At 38.7% G+C, this 21320-nt stretch overlaps 1 long non-coding RNA gene and 1 pseudogene across 1 annotated transcript; both read right to left on the bottom strand.

Annotated features, from left to right (window-relative positions):
- Window positions 1-2253: 2253 nt before the first annotated feature.
- Window positions 2254-3583, bottom strand: LOC118499741. The gene is made up of 2 exons (XR_004902266.1): window positions 2815-3583; window positions 2254-2604 (listed from the first exon to the last, which is right to left on the bottom strand). It is a non-coding gene; the product is annotated as an uncharacterized LOC118499741 (long non-coding RNA).
- Window positions 3584-5233: 1650 nt separating this feature from the next.
- LOC114491875 overlaps window positions 5234-21320 on the bottom strand; it is a 28597-nt pseudogene continuing 12510 nt past the window's right edge.

The following is a 21320-nucleotide window of genomic DNA, read 5'->3' as shown; positions in this document are numbered from 1 at the left end:
AAAGATTCCTAAAGCCACTACTATCCTTTCAATAAACTAAGTTTTACTTGGGTTAGCTAGAATATGATCCTATGATTTACAACTAAAAAATCCCAACTGACATACCAGCAAAAATATGGTGCAAAAATATGGACAAAATAATATTTAAAAATACAAGAACCACCCTGGCTGGGTAGCTCAATTGGTTAAAGCATCAGCGCTATACACCAAGGTTGTGGGTTCAATCCTTAGTCAGGACACATACAAGAATTAACCAATGAAGGCATAAATAAGTGGAACAACAAATAAATGTTTCTCTTCTCTCTCTCTCTCCCCACTTTCTCTCTCTCTAAAAATCAATATATATTTTTTTTAAAAGTCACCAGGCCATCAAAAATTAATTAATTAGCTAATCAACTAAACAAAAACACAAGGACCAGAAAGTTTTTCTCCCATGTGAACATTTAAAAAAAAAAATATATATATGATATACATACACACACACATGAATACAGCCCACCAAAACTTAAAAGATTCCAAGAAAAGACACGACTAGGATTTTACAAATAATCAAATTTACCCAGGATTACACTGAAAAGAAACCCCATGGAGACATCCATAAATCAGTGTTAGGAATAACTAGATTCAACTGAAAGATCAAGTCAGAGGACTTTTTGAAATAAATATAGCTTTATAATTGTTACAGAACAAACAAGGGGGGCCTGGGATGATATACTATTACTGAAAGAAGCCCCCAGGTTCGTTATGTCTGCCGCCAGAGGAAAGACGTCTCTCAATGCCAGAGATTTGTGAAAAGGAAAGGAAATGTTTATTTAATGCTATACAAACTTAAAGTAGTGACCTAATGTCTTTATCAAAAAATCCTAAAGTCCCTTAAAACACCCACAAACAGACACAATCCTTCCTTCCTTCCCCCTTTGCCCAGTCCAGAGTACCGTATCTCAGGAAAGGAAATAGAAGTCCATGGCTCAGGCAGTCCTCTGGTTATTCCCAGTTAGTACTCAGTCTCGACTGGGAGACCTCCCTGGGTTCCCGGCACCCTCAGCTGAGTCGCCGGGATCTCTGCTAAAACCAGGCGCTGGTTCCCCTTTCTAAAGCTGCGGGGGTCCCCACTCTGGCAAAGGCACGTGGTCCTCTCTCCCCAGGCCATGGGAGTCCCCACTCTGCCAGAGCCGCATGGTTCTCCCTCTCAGGGCTGCGGGAGTCTCCACTCTGTCAAGGCCGCGTGGTTCTCTCCCTCGGGGCTGTGGGAGTCTTCACTCTGTTAAAGCTGTGTGATTTTCCCTCCAATGGCTGCCGCATCTCGGTTTAAATCCCCGTGCCAGTCTTTCTCTGCAGCCCCATTTCCGACTCCTCCCACACTTAGCTTCACATGCCAGAACTCATACCCTTCCAGCTTTACTGGACTGCCATCATGAGTCTGGGCAGGTGTGGCCCCATGTCCTGGAGCCAATCTTCTCCAAGCTCCCACGCAGGCGCTGTAACTCGGGGACCTGCCCCCAGGCACATCTTGGTGGGGAAGTTACTTCCATTCCCCTGGCTCAGAGCATGGCCACAGCTATTTAACATATCCAAGCTACCAGCCAAAGGCTATAGATGTGTTAAATGACCACACCAGAGGTTAGCTGCAAGGCTGTTGCTATGCAAAACAGCTCTCAATGGTCCTGCTCCATTTGTCCCTTCCCCCAACCCACACCTGTGGGGGAACGGGTGAAGACATCTAAAAATCCCCTGGACACCTTGAGTTCTGGACCCCATTTTATTTTTTTATTTTTTTTCTTTTAATATTTTATTTATTTATTTTTAGAGAGGGAAGGGAGGGAGGGAGAGAGAGAGAGAGAGAGAGAGAGAGAGAGAGAGAGAGAGAGAGAGAGAGAGAGAGGCATCAGTGTGCGGTTGCTGGGGGTTATGGCCTGCAACCCAGGCATGTACCCTGGCTGGGAATCGAACCTGGGACACTTTGGTTCCCAGCCCACGCTCAATTCACTGAGCTACGCCAGCCAGGGCAGCGGACCCCATTTTAAATGCCCATTTGGGGTCCCCCTTCTTGGCTGCACCCTGTAACAAAATGATAGAATTTTCTATTATGAAAACTGTATGATTAAGAACCTGAAATACTTTAATGATGTGATAAAAGTGGGTGCTTTATTTTTCAACATAGAAAAAGGAGGCAATTAGAAACTCAGAAAGGATATACTAGAAAATCATAGCCTGAATATGCAAATTAAATAAATAAGGCATGATTTTCTGCAGTTGACAGTAGATAAGAAAAGAGATTTCCTTGTAGGGAATATATGATAAGGCATTAATCTATAGGTCAATTCATTCACAGTACTGTTGTGAATAATATTTCAAGTAAAAGAATCACTGAATATACTATTTAATGGTTTCCAGTTTTTAGCACTAACCTATTAAAATATATAATCCTTATGTTTACAACACAGGGTGAATAAATCGAAACAATGTAGAAGTAATGTTATAGCTTTATAAAGGAAAGCTGGCAAATAAATCAAAGGAAATTTACATGTTAATTATGTTTTAGAGAATTATCAAATGCTGACTGAAGCTGAGAGGCCATTAACTAGAATACAACCAATATAAGAACTAAAAATATGTTTTTTTAAAAAGATTTTATTTATTTATTTTTAGAGAGGGAAGGGAGGGAGAAAGAGAGAGAGAGAGAGAAACATCAGTGTGCGGTTGCTGGGGGTCATGGACTGCAACCCAGGCATGTGCCCTGACTGGGAATTGAACCTGTGACACTTTGGTTGACAGCCCGCGCTCAATCCACTGAGCTACGCCAGCCAGGAGAACTAAAAATACTTTTAAAAAATAATTGAGAGTCTGCAGGAAGTGTTGTTGAAGATGGTGTAACTACACTGTATACTATATTCTTTAAAATGGTAATATTTTCAGAAATGATTAAAGTGATGATTGTAATAACTAAGAAAACTAAAGTGAAAATTTAAAATTGGTGGGGGATAAGCGAAGGTGGGCAAGGGGTGGGGGAAATGAGAAGAGAGACTTTAATTGGGGTGATGGGTGCATGATGTAATGTGCAGGTGATGTTTTGTTGAAAGTTGTACGGTTTTGTGAACAAATGTTACCCCAATAAATTCAATTAAATGAGAAAAAAGAAACAGCAAATTAGAAGAAAAATTTAAATGTCAAAAAAAATCAAATAAAGTTGTTGCCTTTTGGAAATGGGAAACATACCCTGAGCTTCTGTTTGAACTTTTATCATGCCCAGGTATTACTTACATAATTGTCAAAACCTGAGCAACATATCATAAGAAACTGAACATAGTAACCCAGAATGACTTTATCCATATAGGAAGGTGCTATCATATTGCTTACTCTGGTGTTTGCTTTTTTTCTTCAGAAATGCATCCCAAGATTGCAGTCATTTTGACAGTACACCCAGCAGGTTGAAAGTATAGAGCACTTAAACTGATGAGTCTTTTCACATGAACTTGTGTTAAGTCACATCTAAAAGCAGACCTTTTTATTTTATTTTATTTTATTTTTATTGTTACATTTCATGTGTTATTTTTATGCCTTGGCTGGGTGGCTCAGTTGGTTGGAGTATTGTCCCATACACCAAAAGTTTGCAAGTTTGATTCCCTGCAGGGCGCATACCTAGGTTGTGAGTTCAATCCCCAGTCATGATGTATACAGGAGACAACCAATCAATGTTTCTTGTTCCTCTTTCTCTCTCTCTCTCCCCCAACTTCTTCTCTCTCTAAAATCAATAAACATATCCTTGGGTGAGGATTAAAAAAAATTCATGTGTTATTTTCAAACCATCACTAATTTAATTTGCTCAAATTTCTGCTAATTCATGTTTTTTCTACACTACATTCTCTTCATTGCTAGATAAATATCTCAGGTTATAATTACCACTCTCCACTGAATTGGGAGACGGAATTTTCTCTTTGAACCTGCTGATGTCTGCAATTCATATTATCATTTCATAAAATGTGAAATGCCTTTACTTTGGATGATCCATATTCACTCTGTATACCAAAGTTTCTTATTTTATTCCTTCCTTATTCTTGCCAACATTCCAACACTGACTTGGGTTCAATTTTTTTCTCTTTAGAACTGGCCTTCATTCTGGCTTACTTCTCAAAATATGGCTTCTGTCTTACCTAAAAATGTTTCATCTTCTTAATAGCTATAGCTAGAAAGGCAATCTTCAAACCTGCTCACATTCTCATTTAACAGGCAGAACAGGTTTACATAACTGACTATCACAATCTCAGAAAAGCAGACAAAGAAAGTGCCTGAAGGTCCCTGGAGCAGTTAGCCTTTTACCCTGACTTGGCACATCTACAGACTGACAGATGGCTGAGCCTCTTTGCTTCAGGAGCTGTGGCTCCATGGAGACTCCCGAGGCCACTCAGGATGGTCCCTTTATAACACAGTCAGACCTAGACCCCTTCCACAAACAGAAGAACAAGGACTTGCACAAGTTCTTGACAATAAAATTCCAAAATATTTTGATCATCTAGTCCCATATTTTTCTAAGCCTATTTTCTTTAAAGTTATTTTTAATATTCCAGCCTAATCTTTATATTTAATATCCAAAAATTATCTTACTTTTTAAATAAACCTATTTTTTTCCATTTTTTTTTATTATTTATGTTACTGTCCTTGGTTCCAACTTCTCACTGACAGACATATGACAATATTGGGAGGAGCGGGGGAACAGTTTACGATGATCTGCTTTCACCTTAGAATACTGGCTCTTAAAGTGGTCCCTAAACCTGCAGCATCCGCAGTGCCTGGGAACTTGTTGGAAACAAGTCTAATACATTTTCAGACCCCACCCCAGATCTGCTGACTCAGATACCCTGTGGGTGCAAACATCCATTTGGTTTTAATAAGCCCTGCAAGTGATTCTGATATAGAATACAACTCCAGAATCATTGCCTTAAAAAAATCATACAAAAGTAAATTTGACCAAACTTTAGAGAGAATGCATAATTACATATAACAAGCATTTTTATTGAAAGAGGTAATTCTAAGCCCTGGCTGGCATAGCTCAGTGGACTGAGCTCAGACTGCGAACCAAAGTGTCGCAGGTTCAATTCTCAGTCAGGGTACATGCCGGGTTGCAGGCCATGACCCCCAGCAACCGCACATTGATGTTTCTCTCTCTCTCTCTTTCTCCCTCCATTCCCTCCCCAAAAAATAAATGGATGAAATCTTAAAAAATAAAAATAAAATAAAGAGGTAATTCTAGAACATTTTAATTACCATGATGTATTTTTCAGATAACTTCTATTATCTCCTTTAACTTGGGAAGAAACTGTACAAGAAAATAAAAAAGGAAGGGGAGGAAAAGAAAAAATATTTGGGCTCTTCAACCACTAAGTTGAAGGCAAAAAGTGTGAAAAGTGTGAAAAAATGCACACAGAAATCATATCGTGCTATTGATGAATTAGTTCCAGCAAGTAGTGTTTATACTCAAGGATAAGAATACTTTAAGAAAACTCCCTTGGGAATTCACAGGTGCATGCCCTTCAGCAAAAAGTGTTTATTTGTAAAGCTATGGGGTTGTTACTCAGGAGAACATGTTTTCTGAATGCTTTACAAAAAAAGTAAAAAAGCTTGAAAATAAATAAATGAATTCTAGTATAGGTGATTATTTTCATTTTGTGTATCAGCTAATCTGAGAATCAGCAAATTTGCCTGTAAACAGCCAGGTAGTAAATATTGGGTTCTTCGTTGTTCATATAGTCTCTGTCACAACTTAATTCTGCAACTGCTCCATTCTGCTGCTCTAGACAGAAAGCAGCGGTAGACATTATGTAAATAAACAGGCATGCTGTGTCCTAATACAACTTTATTTACATAAACAGGAAGTGGAACCAATTTAGCCTGAGGGCTGTAATTTGCCTACTCTTTACTGGACCATAAATATGACTTTTAATATAACAGTGCAGGTACAATCTAACTGAATAGGTAGAAAAGAGCCACTGAAGTTAATTAAGGCATTCATGAAAATTGTTACCTGTAAAAACATTTTCTTGAGCAACTGCAAACTTAGCCCCAGACATAACCAGCCCTGGCCTGTTTTAACTGTAAGTGCTGCTTTATTTTTTTTTTTAACTCTACCCTTGCATTTCTCACTTAGATACTGTTAGCCACCCTTTCCAAGTTTCTGCTTCTCAAGTCATGCTCCCAGGGGAGCAGTCCTCTCAAGTCTTCTCCATTAATTTGCGTGACTATTCTGTGCCACTGTGACATTCTTTGAAATTTAGGTCACCCAAACTTACCATTTTAGGAAGAATCATTTACTTGTTAATTATAAGCAATTAGATTAATTACAGAAAACAGTCTTCTGGTAGTCAGTTCAGTGTGTATGCGCATAGATACTCTCTTCTGGCCATTGTTCCTTTCTCTCTCTGTTCTCCAACCCTAACCTGACCATCTTCTGGCTACTTGGGAAAATGAAATACTTAGGCTCCCTAATTCAGCCCCAAACTACCTTTTGTGACTTTTCTTCATTTTGCCCTGGAAAATTTCTAGAATAAAAATACAGGTTGCTCAGACAGATCTTTATAAACTGTTATTTCTTTAAAATTTCTCTGTATTTCCAAGGACAACATATCCCTACAATTGCCAAACTCTTCAATTCATCCTTCTTCTCACCTCCCATCCTAAACAGTGCATCCAGTGGCACGACTCCTGTATTCATCTCTAATCATGTTTAACACTCCCAGTTTCCTCAAATATACATAAAAATTAACATATCCGAAACCCAAATATAGTCAATTACATCAATCCATCTAGACCAGTGATTTTCAACCTGTGCGAAGCAAGAAATTATAAAACGTGCAACACCTGACTATTTAGTCAGAGGCACTGAGCTCTTTTCCCTTAGATTGTCAAATACAAAATATGACAATAGTGTAAATGCCCTTTAATGAACCACAAGTCAGTATATAGGTTATATAATAGAGTTGCATCTTATCGGTCATGTCCCACAGTAAGATTGTGTCTTATTAGTTAATTCTTGGTACCAGAAATCCTTATATACAAGTGTAGGCACCTAATTTTTTAAAAAGTCACTTTGAGGCAAAGAGGGTAGGTAATTACAATACCATTGTTTTATTTTGTAAGTGAACCAAAATTATACCTATTTTTGTTACATCATCAAAAAATATATTATTGGTGTCCACAGAATTTTAAGTAACTAGTTTATGTGTGCCATGAGATAAAAAAGATTAAAGATCACAGACCTAGACTGTGATTCGAATCCACTCAGGATTGGAATGGAAAAATTAGTTTTTTAAAATTTTAATAACCCTAAGGGTGCTAAGAGAATTGATGAGGAAAGAGGAATACCTCTTCTCAGAAACACATTCATTTCACATTTTTCTGCTTAGCAGCACATCTTCATCAGGTGAATGAATGAAATCCACAATCATTGGTTTCAACTGCATCTCTGTTGCATATGGTCTCTGCTTCACAAGCTTGCTGAGGAGCCTGAATCAGAAATGAGTGGCAAAATTAAAAGCACCGCTGAGCTCCAGAAGTCCAGCTTGTGAACCTGACTTATTTAAAGCTGCACACACCTTTTCATCACTCTCCTAAGTTCGAAGGCCCTCAAAAGGTGCAGTTTTCTCAATGTTTTAACACAATTTTCTTCAAGTTCATCTCTTCAATTCTTATAATAACTTTAATGTTATTATATTTACATATTTAATATTACTTTTATATTATTTTTACTAAGGTAAATATTTTTGTTTTCTATTTTCATTGCATTGGATGGTAAATAGGCTATACATTAAATAGTTTTCCCTATAACATTTGATATGAACAACGTTTATTCTAAATAACTAGCTTTCAAATAAATATTATAAGAATAACACATGTGGAAGTTGAGGGTCCCTCAGAGGTTATTAATGACAATAACTAATAAACTAATTTGAAACTTCAGTAATGGCTTCACAATCACAGATTTTTCTCTTATAGCCTAAGTTTTCCCCACAACTATATAAACAAATGTTTCAATAATTTTGAATATTTAAAATTGTAACCTACTTTGTAAATTTACTAAAATATCATTTGAAATTTTCCAATGTTATCTTTTCTTTTTTTTTCTTTTTCTCTTTATTGCCCCAAACCAAGAGAGATTTAACCACAAAGAAAACAAGGAAAACAATTTAACCACAAAAAACAATAACATACATTTCCCCAATGAAGGGTAGGGGAAATATATATCAATTGGTATTTTACTGCTTACCTAAACATTCATGGCACCCCAAAACAATTACAATAGTAACATCAGAGATCATTAAGAGAACCAAATCCTAACTACTAGACTGCCTATCAGAAAGAGAAACTAAGGGAAAAAAATCCCATCTACAATAGCATCAAAATAAAATAAAATACTTAGAAATAAATCTAACCAAGTTGGTAAAAGACCTGTACTCAGAAAATTATAAAACATTGAAGAAAGAAATTGAAGAAGATACAAATAAATGGAAGCATATACCATGCTCATGGATAGGAAGAATTAACATCTTTAAAATGCCTATACTACCATAAGCAATCTATAGGTTCAATGCATCAAAATACCAATGGCATTTTTCACAGAATTAGAACAAATATTCCAAAAAATTTATATGGAACTACAAAAGACCTCAAGTAGCCACAGCTATCTTGAGAAAAAAAGAACAAATTAGAGGCATTATACTACTAGATATCAAACTATACTACAAGGCCATAGTAATCAAAACAGTATGGTACTGGCATAAAAACAAATACATAGATGAACAGAAGAATGAAGGACCAGACGTATACCCATACCTATATGGTCAATTAATACTTAACAAAAGAAGTAAGAACATGCAATGGGATAAAGAGAGTCTATTCAATAAATGGTGCTAGAAAAATTGAACATATATATGCAATAATATAAAACTAGAATGCCTTCTTACATCATATACAAGAATAAACTCAAAATGGATTAAACATCTAAATGTAAGACTGGAAACCATAAAACTCCTAGAGGAAAATGTAGGCAGTACAATCTCTATTTCTCTTAGCAACATTTTTTCTGACATTTCTTCTGGCAAGTGAAAAATTAAAAATAAAAAAATAAACAAATATACTATAACAAACTAAAAAGATTTTATACAGCAAAAGAAACCATCAACAAAATGAAGACAACCTACTGATTAGAAGACATTCACCACTGATACATCCAATAAGGATGATAATCCAAATTAACAAATAATGCAATGAAAAAGTGGATTTTGACATTGCTCCAAAGACAACATACAGATAACCAATAGACATATGAGAAGATGCTCAGCATCACTAATCATCAGAAAAAGCAAGTTAAAATCATAGTGGTATATCACTTCATATGTGTCAGGATGGCTATCATCAATAAATCAACAAAAAAGTGCTGGGAAGGATGTGGAGAAAAGAGAACCCTCATGCTCTGTTGGTGGGAATGCAGATTGGTGCAGCTACTATGGAAAACCAACAATGTGGACTTTCCTCAAAAAATTAAAAATGGAACTGCTTTAGGACCCAGTGTTTCTACTTCTGGGTATATTTCCAAAGAAATCCAAAACACTAATTTGAAGAAATATACGTACCCCTTTGTTTGTTGCAGCATTATTTACAACAGCTGAGCTATGGAAGCAACCCAAGTGTCCATCAACAGACAAGTGGATAAAAATAGCATCAAAATAATATCTATTTCCCTTCCAGAAGCCCCTTTGTGTGTGTGTGTGTGTGTGTGTGTGTGTGAGAGAGAGAGAGAGAGAGAGAGAGAGAGAGAGAATATGTGCTGCAGTAGCCAGCCAGAACTATATAGGGGTGAATACCATGGAGAGAGCTCTGGACACTGTACCAGGAAGTTGGAAGATATTTTTCCAGCCTTGCCTTTGATTTCCAATATGGATCCACACATAATATTCCAGAAATCCCCACAATAACTGTCTCTATGTTATTATATGGAGAACACAGTGAATTCCCTGGGATAGGGATGCTTCCTAATATTTCACTTTTTTTTTTTTACCTAGCCCTTATTTGAAGAGCGCCATGCTTTACACGTAACCAGTATTATAACCCTTTGGTTGGGATGCACTATCTGCTAGGTGTTGACAGTTAAGCATATTCTCTTTGACCCAGACTGCTAGGCTGCAGGTTGCAGCTCAACAACCTAGTTACTTGTTGCAGGATCTCATACCAGGTCTTCTTCCCTTCACAGCCTCAGTTTCCTCATAATTAAAATGGAATAACAACATTACCTAGCTCATAAATTTTGTGGAAGGAATTTAATGAAATGACATACATGGAGTGGTGCCTATTTATGCCCAAAGAACTTCCTGAAGAAAAAGCAAAGCCTGCATTGTAGCAGTAAAATGGATTTCTTTCTCCTGTTTCCACATCAAGCCTGGGTTAAAGAAAGAATGATTAACTAAATGTTACAATGTGCTTTGGGTGGTTATCGGAAAGTTGTGAAGCCTAGTTTGTAATCAGGTCACCTTGGGAAATGAAGAAAGGACTTCAAGGGTCAGCTGGCTAGTGAATTCAAATGTTGTGATAAAAAAGAACAAGTGACAACCTCGTTCTTGCTCACCACGAGAATGTGTTCACTGCCAAGGCAACAAACACACTGCCTCACTCACCAAGATGATATTGTTGGACTAATAATATGCAGACCCTGCAAAAGTGAGTCTCAGAGTAAGTCAACTAATCAGAAATAAGCTACCACACTAATGCTCTTGGGGGAGAAGGATCAAGGAAGACCTGGGCCTGCTTTTCCCCAGGACAGGATCGGGGGCATGTGAGGAGGGCGGGAAGCATGGTGGTCACTATCAGGAAACTGTCGCACTGTCAGAGGTTGGAGGGCGTTCAATGCATCCTACTGATTCAGAGAAACCAGGATTTTACCCTTTGGCTCTTCCTAGAACAGTTACCTTTTGTGGGCCTCTAATATCACATCTGTCAGCAGCAGAATTCATTCCGAGGGAGAATGCCCGAAATTTGGGAATATCGTCACTCTAGGCTCAGGAGTGGGGTGGAGGTGATTAATGCCACTAAGAAGGACGTTTCTTTGCCTCCAGCAGCCTCTTCTAAGACTGATAGTAAGTGTTCATTTAATCCATCCATGTGGATGTCATAGGGGGAGTTGGGGGAAATGTCCACCATCTGTGAGCTGTCAGTAGCCAAGGGCAAGAGCAGCTGGCCTAGGGTTGTGTGTGCTGCATGTGCTACTTCCAAGGCCAAGCTGGCATGCCTCAGTCAACAGTCTAAGTCTCCTAGCTCATCTGTCATCATACCGATGTTTCTATATCCCTAATCTGATCCATCTCCTGCTCTCCCGGTCCACCCTAACTCATCCTATGTCTCCTTTGTAACTTGAGGCTTTCTCACCAGAAAGCTTCCCTATATTCATAGCCTTTTTTCTTAACTTCTCTCTCTTGTTCCATATGAAAACATGGCTCCTCAGAGAACACAGCTTCCCTAAGGCCTGTCAAGAGGAGGCTATCTTTGTTGGAGCTCTACTTACCTTATCACACCACCTAGTTCTCTTACTGCTTCCAACACATCTCTCCTTCATCCTCTTTTAAAAGTCATAGTTCCTTCAAAGTATGTCTTCAAATTCTAACATCTGATCGCTATTTCTTCCTATCACGTGTAAGAAGCTTGGTCATGCCCCTCATTTATGATGGCCTCAGACCTAGTTAATTGCCTCACTTCTCATTCTATCCTGACATTCATCCTAACATTCATCACCAACTACATTAATGATTCACATGTGGCAGATTGATTACAAACATGGACCCAATTATCCACTTTTCTCTGTGTCCATGTCCTTTACAACATGACTTACCAATTCTTCTAATCAAGAGGTAAAGTCTTTTCCACACTCCTTTAATCTGGGCTGGCCCTGTCACCTGCCTCACAGCAGAGTTGGCATTGTATAGTTCTAAACCTGGGCCCCACGAGGTCTCCACACTTCCCCTTCTTTTCCTAGCTACTGTGTATAGAAGCCTGGGTTAGCTTGCTGGAAAGGGCCACCTGCAGCAGAGACAAGCCATGCTCACCGAGGCTGCCATCTCTCAGCTAATTTAGCAGCTGACCATAGACTCTTGAGCAACCCCACTGAGAATGGTTAAGGCTGGTTCAGGTCACCAGACTCATCCAATCAACCCACAGATGCTTGAACAATAATAACTGATGCTGTGTTAAGTTACTACATTTTTGTTCATTTGTTTTGAAGCAATACTAACATATCACATGAGAAAAGGTGAAGGGAAAGATATTTGGCAATGGGATGCAATAGCAGGAGGGCAAGAGGGTGGACAACATAGTGGAATGATGAAATATTGTAATACATGCTATGAAAGCAAGAACAGAAAAGAGCACTGGATTGAATCCTGTTGCTGACTTTATGAGGAAACCCTTTTTGCATAGAACACATACTGGGGAACTCTGATCAAATATAAAAACATGGTATTCTGCTGTCAACATTTCTGATCAGTAGGCTTCAGTATCAGTAACAGCCATCAAATCAGAACAGCACTTTGTAAATAACTTATATTGATAAAATTTTCTAATTTATAAATGTTTCTGTATGCATTATACATGTTTATATCATATACATAATATACACACACACAGAGACATGCCTTTCCAGGGTTGTATATAAGCTCAGAAAGCATTGCACACCATTCCTCTCACCTTCCCCAGGAAGCCCATCTTCAGATTAAGAGTATAACAGTCATACCTCACCCTCAGTTTGCAGTCAAATAATAGGGATCTAGCCTCACTCAGCTCACGAATGTCTGTAAAGTATTTCTCTCTATAGTTCCAGAAGTAGAAATTGAGTTGGAAGAGACAATGACACAGATTCCTATTTAATAAAAAAAAAAGGTGAACTAGTTAAGCATATGTAAAGATAAATAGGCTGCTTTAAGCAAACAGTCTTCCCAGCACTGGAAATATTCAGCAGGAACTGTGCAATGTGTTTTAGAAGGATTATATATGGCATTTAAGTATTTATTTCCAGTATTTTGAGTTTCTAATGATATCCTATTTTCTTATATTCTGAGATGTTATTGCAAAGCCTTGTCTAGTGCAAGAAACTGCATCACAGGGGCTAGGGGGTCGGGAGGAGAAGGAGATTAGGATTCAAGGAATTGAATTCACAGGCATTATTACAATATCACCCAGCTGCCACCTACTAGTAATCATCCCCCAACCATCCTTCCAAATATATAAAATAGTCATTCCTAATAATAGTAGAAGTAGTAGCAAAAGTAATTACATACTATAAAGTGATACACATCACTGTAATGAAATGTTCCAAAGCACTTTCCCAGCATTCTGGTCCTGAAGAATCTTAGCAATTTCTATGGCCCAGATGGTGCTAAGCTAGAATAAGCTAAAGAGATTATTGCAGGACTTTGACTTCCTTGATAATGGACAATATACATTATGAGAAGAGCAAGGAAATATAGCATTCCCAAACTTATTTGATCATGAAACCCTATTTGCACCAGACCCCTTATCAAACTAATGTCCAAAGTTCACATTTTAGGAAAAAATGTATTAATGTACTTCTCTGTCAGTATTTTCTGATCAACAGATTTCAAACTCAATACCTGATCCAGTTGCAGTAGCACCCGTGATAGCCACAATTGCAAAATTGCATGATATTCTCAGTGCTACTTGACCTCCAGCATGACATTTAGCTACTCCATCCATTATGCAGTACATATGTCTGTGCCCACTTTATGGTTCTCTATACCCGCTCCTTTGATAGCAATAAAAAACAAATTCAACAAAGATTCTTACTTTGGCTTTTCAGTTTGGAATTCCTCCTCCTGAGCTTTGCACAAGTCCTCTTGAAATCTGATAACTTGGTCACAGGACAAAGGCGGAGAAATGTAAGTTCCATCGACTTGCAGATCATCAAATCATACCTTCCAGAAGGCATAAGAGTCATCACAACAGTGCCCCACACCAGTGTTGTGAGACTGCGCCTCATGTCTTCTGCATAAAGCTCCAGGAATTAGTTCTGCCTTTCCCAGAAGAGAATTAAAACAAGATCCATTAGGTATGTGGTTGTTATTTTCTTACCCATAGAAAATGTGGTTATATTTAAGTATTCTCAAATTCTAATTCCTGCCAGCTCAGCCTGGATTTTACTGTTTGGGAAGAAAAGAAGAGTGTCAGGTGCAGCCTGGTTCTGAGATTTGTCCTCCTCCCTCTTTCAATCATCCTCAAGTTGAGTTCACCCTGTGTATCTTTTCATCTGGCTGTTCATCTGTATCCTTTACCATATCCTTTGATCAACTGGTAAACATAAGCGTTTCCCTGAGTTCTGTGAAGTCCCTCTAGCAAATTAATTAAACCCTAGGAGGGAGTTGGGGAAACCTCTGCTGTATCGCTGATCAGTCTGAAGCACAGGCTACAACCTAGATTTGCAATTGTCACCTGAAGAGGGTAGGCGGTGATCTTACAGAACTGAGCCCTTAACCTATGGCGTCTGACCCCTGGCTGTCTCAAGGTAGAGAATGTCAGGACTGATTTCAATTGTAGGACACCTGGCTGGTGTCACAGAGAATTGCTTGTTGTTGGGGAAAAAAACCCCACACACATCTGGTGTCAGAAGTGTTGTGAATGTGATAGTAGCATGACAGGAAAGAAGAAACACAGGAGGAAGACGTGGCATTTTTCCCCCATATATACATTTGATTAGGATGAGTTAGTTTAAAGTCAGCATTATATTTGAAGTTGCTGATAAAATCACTTTTGTTGACTTGAAATTCCAAGAAATAGACCCAGAGGTGTGATCCAGGCAAAGGCCAGTTGAACCTGCCATCCCGAATGATAGGGAAGTGATAGCCTTAACCCTGTTGCTAATCCAAGCCAACCGGCATGATCTGAGCTCAAAGAAATTCTCCCGAGGACAGAATTATTAGGCTCCATTGAGAGCTCAGAAATGTGTCCACTGACATGAGAGTGATTGTTGAAGGTCAGAGATTAGAACAGGCAAACATGAAGTCGCAGATGTGCTTACTGCATCCTCCGTGCAAACTGTTGCTCATCACTCAGAGGGCAACATCTGGTGGCAGAGGCTGCCATGTTCTTCGTGAACATAACCAGCTGTTGACCAGATAGTTGTGGGGCTTTCTTAGTGTAAAGGACCAGGAGCCTGAAAGAATAATTTCCATTTACTCCTAAAAATGACTGTGTGCCTAAAATGAAGAATTCTACAGTTTTTCTCAATATCTGGCATTCTCTCTGATTCAGGTTGAACAAGGCATTAAACTGGGTTTAATTCCCTCCTTTTAGTCCTTGTTCCAATGGCCCAATGGCTTTTTCAATTTACCTGGCATTCTTTTCCAACCTCACACATTGTAGTGTTAACCATGTTGCCTAGAGAAAGGTTCTTCAAAGAAACACAAACAATGCACTTTTGGGTGTTTTCTTTCTTGCTTTCATGCGACCTTATTTATGTAGACAATTAGTACTGCCCCTAATTACACAAGTACTCAGTAAAATCCTATTTTTCTGTTTGTGCTTACTGAGAAGATTCAGCTATATAGATATTTCTTTTGCTTTCAATTGGGAACATTTGGAAGGATATCAGTCTACTTCCTGCATAATGTAGAAACAGGTGAATGAATATTTGTAGTGCCATCAGACCTCTTCCACAACATGGGTGAGCCCTGCTCGGCATGGTCTGGGACCTGTCAGGACCTTTTGGGACCTTTCACATGTCAATCAACCTCCAGGTTTTTGACTCGTGAAGGAAAACATTTCAAGGACAAGTTGGAGTGAGAATAAAGCAAGATTATTCAGGTAGAGAAAAAGAAAGAGGCCAGGGTGCAGGCGCCACTGTGAAAGAAGCAAAAGTACCCATCCTAGGGGATGTGGGCCAACTCACAAGTGAGTTTGCAGTTGGCCAGTTAGTGTTCAGGATTTTCTGTGTTTCCAAGGTGGGAGCATTGTCTCCAAACTTTGTGGTACCTAATTCTGACTCCAGGTTCTGGTTGGGAAGGGGTATTATTCCTAATATGGTCTGTCCTGGAGGTGTCAGTGCTTGTTCCCTTCCACTTGTGGTGTCAATTTTCATTACAATGATGGTATAATTAGCTTTAGGGTCATTCTCTGGTTAGTTTCACTCTATCTTGGGTGAGTCTGGCTCTAATTGGTCTTTGTTATCTATCTCTCTATAGTGATACAAACCATGTGCTCTTAGGCATCTTCAGTTAGGGAGGATAGAGGCTTAAGATTTATAAGCTGGCTGTTAATTGCTCAGCCATTCTGGCCATTTGTTCAGCTATTTAGCTTGGTTTCCTCATGGCATTTGCCAGGGAGTTTTCCCCATTTCTTACTAACCTGCCTCAAAAACAGTTTTCAACTTGTTTCTGTTAAAACTGTATTTTAGAAATAAAATTTGAATAATTTTGTATTGTCAGACTCTGAAGACTTTAGAAATTATTGTGTTCAGGGAAAATTTACCTATAAAGTATTTGCTCCACCTGGTCTATTTTTTCTAATTATCAAGGATTACCATGGTAGCTACTTTGGGTGGCTGCAAAATCAGACTTAAAAAGGTTATGAAGTAAACATCCTCATAGGCAATTAAAGCCATTATAAGTTGTCCACAATGTGTGGGAATAGGGACTACAGCAAGGATCAAGACACAATCCCTGCTCTTATGGGGCCCACATGCTGGTGGGGGAGAGAGGCAAGTACACTAGGCAGAGAGAGAGGAGTACACAGGGCAGTCAGTGCACATAGGGTGGCTTTACATCCGATCCCAGGGAAATCAGGCAGGCCTCCTGGAGGAAAGGACTTGTGAGCTGGTATCTGACAATGATTGAAAATGAGCCAGGTACAGGGGGGTGAAAAGTAGGAGGGGAGCATTTGGGAAGTCATTGAATGTGATTTTTGTTTTCTTGATGTGGGTGGGGGGATAGGAGAGGGGAGAAGGAAGAAAGCTTAATTACAGAATTAGATTTACATTGTTTTTAAGATAATTATGGTTGCTATATAAAGAATGCCTAGAAAGTGGACCCAAGGCTACATGAGTGAAGAAAAACTTTGAAGACCATTCCAGTAACACAGGTGAGAGGCAGTGGTAGCCTGAACTAGGATAGTGGTGGAGGGAACTGAGGAATATGAAGAGGTTTTTTAAAGAGAAAGACTTGACAGACTTGACTTTGATGACAACAGAAAATCGGAGTCAAGCCTGGCATTTGTATTCCAATGGAGTTGCGGGGAGAATTTAGCTGTAACATCCAATGAAACAGTCAACCTAATCTAATGGGTGCCCAACTGTGACTCCTGGGCCCGCAGTATCAGTGCCCCTGGGGACGTGGTGGACGTGCAGCTTTGCAGGCCCCACCCCAGACTTAGGGATCAGAAACACCTGGGGCAGGGCTGCATTGTAGCAAGTCCCCCAAGTAATTCTAAAGTTTGAGAACCACAGATCTAATTCTTAAACTAGACATTAGCAGCTGAATACAACATAAAAGAAAAATGATATACCAAATAGTCTCTCTAAAACAAGACTACTTGTTTTGGATCATTATTCTGGACATTGAAGATCAATAATTTGGGACACTATGTCAAACTGAACTTTTCCTCAATATTCTGTTTCTAAATAGACTATTATGGTGTGATTCTAAAGATTCCTAAAAATTTGGCTTTTGTTTTTCAATAAATTAGTGTTTAAAATACAGCTGAAATTACCAGTCTCTGCACACAAGAAGTTGTGCTTGTTCCCTCTGGCAAAGGACTAAGGTATCTCTCCTCTCAGTGCTGAAAATACTAAATTTGCTATATGGATCTAATCTGAAACCAACAAGTGGACCTTACATTAGATATCTGTTGCAACTTGGACTCAAAATTGCACACAAAGCTCTGAACTAAATGCCCGGGTGTGAAAAAGGGGGCCTGTGTGAGATTGCAGGAAAGCAGCCAGAACCCACTTGGAGCCCTAACCTTGAGCATTTACTGAAAATCTGGAATCTGTCCTGGAAAGCAGTGTTGAAGCATCTGAAGTTTTGTGGACATCTATCTTATCAAGACAAAGATAGCTAGGCCTCTGAGACTGTAAGGGTGAAGGCAGACTCTTAGCAACTCTCAGCATCAGAAGTTAACACAAACTCACTAAACAAATTTAAATCTAGACAATATCTTACAAGCATACCTGTCGTGGAAGTTACTATCTCCTACTTTCTCACGTAAATCACAGTGATTTTTAACATGCCCGTGGCTTTCATGAACCACTCTTTGGAACATCTCTTTCTGAAAAATAAAGATAATCAGTGTTTATCTATCATTGTAACACTATATCTTGAGGTAAGATTGCAAAACCATCTTTTGTAAGAGTCTAATGTATTTGTTTTTCTGCACCCAGGGTTTTATTTACTTTCTGAGTTAACAAATCTTGAAAAACACATTATGTTAAAACAGGAATGGCCATGTATTTATGGAGGAAAAAGTGGGACAGCAAGATTGATATTCAGTTTCCTGTGATAAAAACTCATTTGAGATAAAATGGCATATTTTGTAAGCATAAAGCAAATCATTCATTAAGCCAGAGAAAGATCATTAAAGGTAGTTTATGATCTAAGTTTGATTGGGCAATGTGTATGTATGTGTGTGTTGGTTACTTTTAATAATACTGCCTTTAACATAAATAACTAATATAGAGATAAAAATATAGAAATACAGGCATGCATTAAGAAGTCCTTGCATAATAAAAACATGTGCCAGCCTTGACTATAGTAAAACACTTCACAGACACCCATTAAATGAATCAAGTGGAATTCTAAGAGCTGACACAAATTCAAAGTTCTTGAGCCATGCAATAAACTCCAGTGGGAAGATATAGGTGGCCTTCCCGGCTTAGCGTCTGGGTAGGAGCACCAAAGCCAGTCCACCTGATCCTAATAGGCAGTGTTTGTCCTAGGGAAAATTTTACCAGACCTGTGAACTGTTTGCCTGTATTTAACCCCTAGCCCTGTCCTTACTGCCTGTGTGATATTGGGCAAGTCCTTTGAACTTTCTGAAACTCAATACTCTCATCTATGAAGTGTTGCTAGAAATTCTGGAGTTACCTATGTTACCAAGCTGTTATGAGGGTCAAATGAAACACCAGTTGTAAAGCTGCTTTGTTAACTAAATATCCATACTGCTTTAAGATGCCATTATAATCACCATTATTGAGGTCTGCTGGTGATGCCATGAGAGGGTGCTAACCCACAGGAAACTAAATCACCTTCATTTACCCTTCTCTCGGGAATGGGAAGATACTAGGAGTACCTGCTTGAGCCAGGGCATCTTAGAAGTAAAGCGAGTCCCTTCACCCTGCACCCCCACCCCATCTTCTATAAATATGTAAGCAATTGGTTAGAATAACAAAGGCTAGAGCAACCTGGTTCCTGGTAACCCAGGAATAAACAACCATCCAGTCAGATTTTAAGGCCACCTGCATTTTTTATGTCAAATGCATAACAGGAGCTGCTGCCTCTGAACAGTAAGATTTCTGGCCTGAGATAGGAACAGTTTTCCAGCTGCCTTTCCATGCCCTAAAAGAGGCTATGTGGCCATGCTACCTTCTACTGTGCCAAGCAGACATTCACTTTGAAAAGGGAATTGCACAGCAAAGCTTTGATGAAGCACAGAATCTATGGCAGTGACTTGCAGAGAGCTGCTGTAGTGCACTGCTGTGGCCTTCAGTTTAGATGGTAATGGTTCCAGCATAGTGCTGCAATTAGCAAGAGCATGCATAATCCTCTTCCTAAAGTGTGGCACTACAAACAGCACCATTATTTTTCTTATGTTTGTAATCACTAACGAGTTCACAGGTTAAAAAGTAAGAAGTCATTTACCCCATGGCTATGGCATTCCAGAGGATTTTCTAATTTACAGCATTTTTCCAATAAATTTTGATGCACTGTGTCCACTCTTAAAATCACTGGAACCGCCAACTCTGAATGTCTCCTCAAATATTCATAAAGAAACCTGTATCCATATGAAACATATTTGAAAATAAACAGTAAAAGTTAAAGGCTATGAGTTTTCTTTCAAAAGCCAATTATAATTATGAAATTTATTTAATATTTTAACTGACCTTAAGACATCTGGAAACCTTGAGAGACTCTGATTATATTTTGAGATAAGGAAACCAAATCAATAAAATTATGTGATTTTTCTAAAATCACACAGTAGTGAGTGGCAGATCCAGAACTTAAACCTAAAATATCCTATCAGCTGTTAATTTCTAGCTCAGGAACTCTACTTACTTTTACTAGAAATTAATTTTAAGTATTTGGGTGAGAATGCATTTTTCTCAATGATCTTCGAGGCTACAATTTGTAAGTACTACAATCCATTTGAAAGAAAGCACTGGCTAGATATTAAATCACCACCCCACCTTTTTCATATATACCCTCAAGCATGGGCAGTTTGTGCATAATCTACACATGCTTCTGGGTTACAAGAAAGGAAATTTGGACTCTAGAATATTTTCCAAGGAATCATAGAATCACAGAGGGCATCTTAGAAGTCATCTTATCCAACCACCTTAGTTTACAGTTGGAACACAAAAGCCTGAAGAAATTTAGTGGCTTGACCTACATTCTAAAATGTATGTATGACAAAGCTAGACTAAAACTCAAGTCTAATGAGAATTCCATGAGAAAGCTGTGCCTACCAACTTTTTCAGTACCAGTTACATGTTTAGGAATAAATGGGTCCAAGAAGTGATGTTTAATTTTTAAGCCAGTATCAAAAGTAATTTCAGAAATATAGCTATGGTCATTGTACAAAGAACTTAAAAGAAAAATGAAATCCTTATACTTTGTTAAATTTAGTTGCTCCAAATAATGCTTCACAAAGTGACTTTGGAAAATCAGGTTTAATTCTTTCTCAATAGAGTCCTATTGGAAAGGAAGGAGTATTGCCCCTAGGCCGTAATTCTAGAAACCAGGCTTTTTCAACCTGAGGCTTTTAACATTGCTGTTGGACTGAGGGTGCTCTGGAGAGGAGATTTTTATGGGTGGGTCTATAAATAGCATAAATCACTTCTGACCAGAACACGATGAAGTGGCTCCACTTCCCTGTGAGACAGGAAATGTAATTCATGGCCCAGCAACTAATCTGGAATATGGAAGGAAGAGGAGAGTCAATCCTTGCTGAATGGCCAGCCAGCTCTGATTGTGTGTGTAAAATAAGAAAGGAAAAGACCAGGAGTGGACCTATTGGTAATATCAATTTTCAAAGGGTAGTGAAAACAAAGGGAAGAAAATTGATGA

Source organism: Phyllostomus discolor, chromosome 1 (assembly GCF_004126475.2).
Source record: "Phyllostomus discolor isolate MPI-MPIP mPhyDis1 chromosome 1, mPhyDis1.pri.v3, whole genome shotgun sequence".
Classification (NCBI taxonomy): domain Eukaryota; kingdom Metazoa; phylum Chordata; class Mammalia; order Chiroptera; family Phyllostomidae; genus Phyllostomus; species Phyllostomus discolor.
Note: the sequence above shows the minus strand (reverse complement) of the source record. Positions and strands in the feature narration are given on the sequence as shown.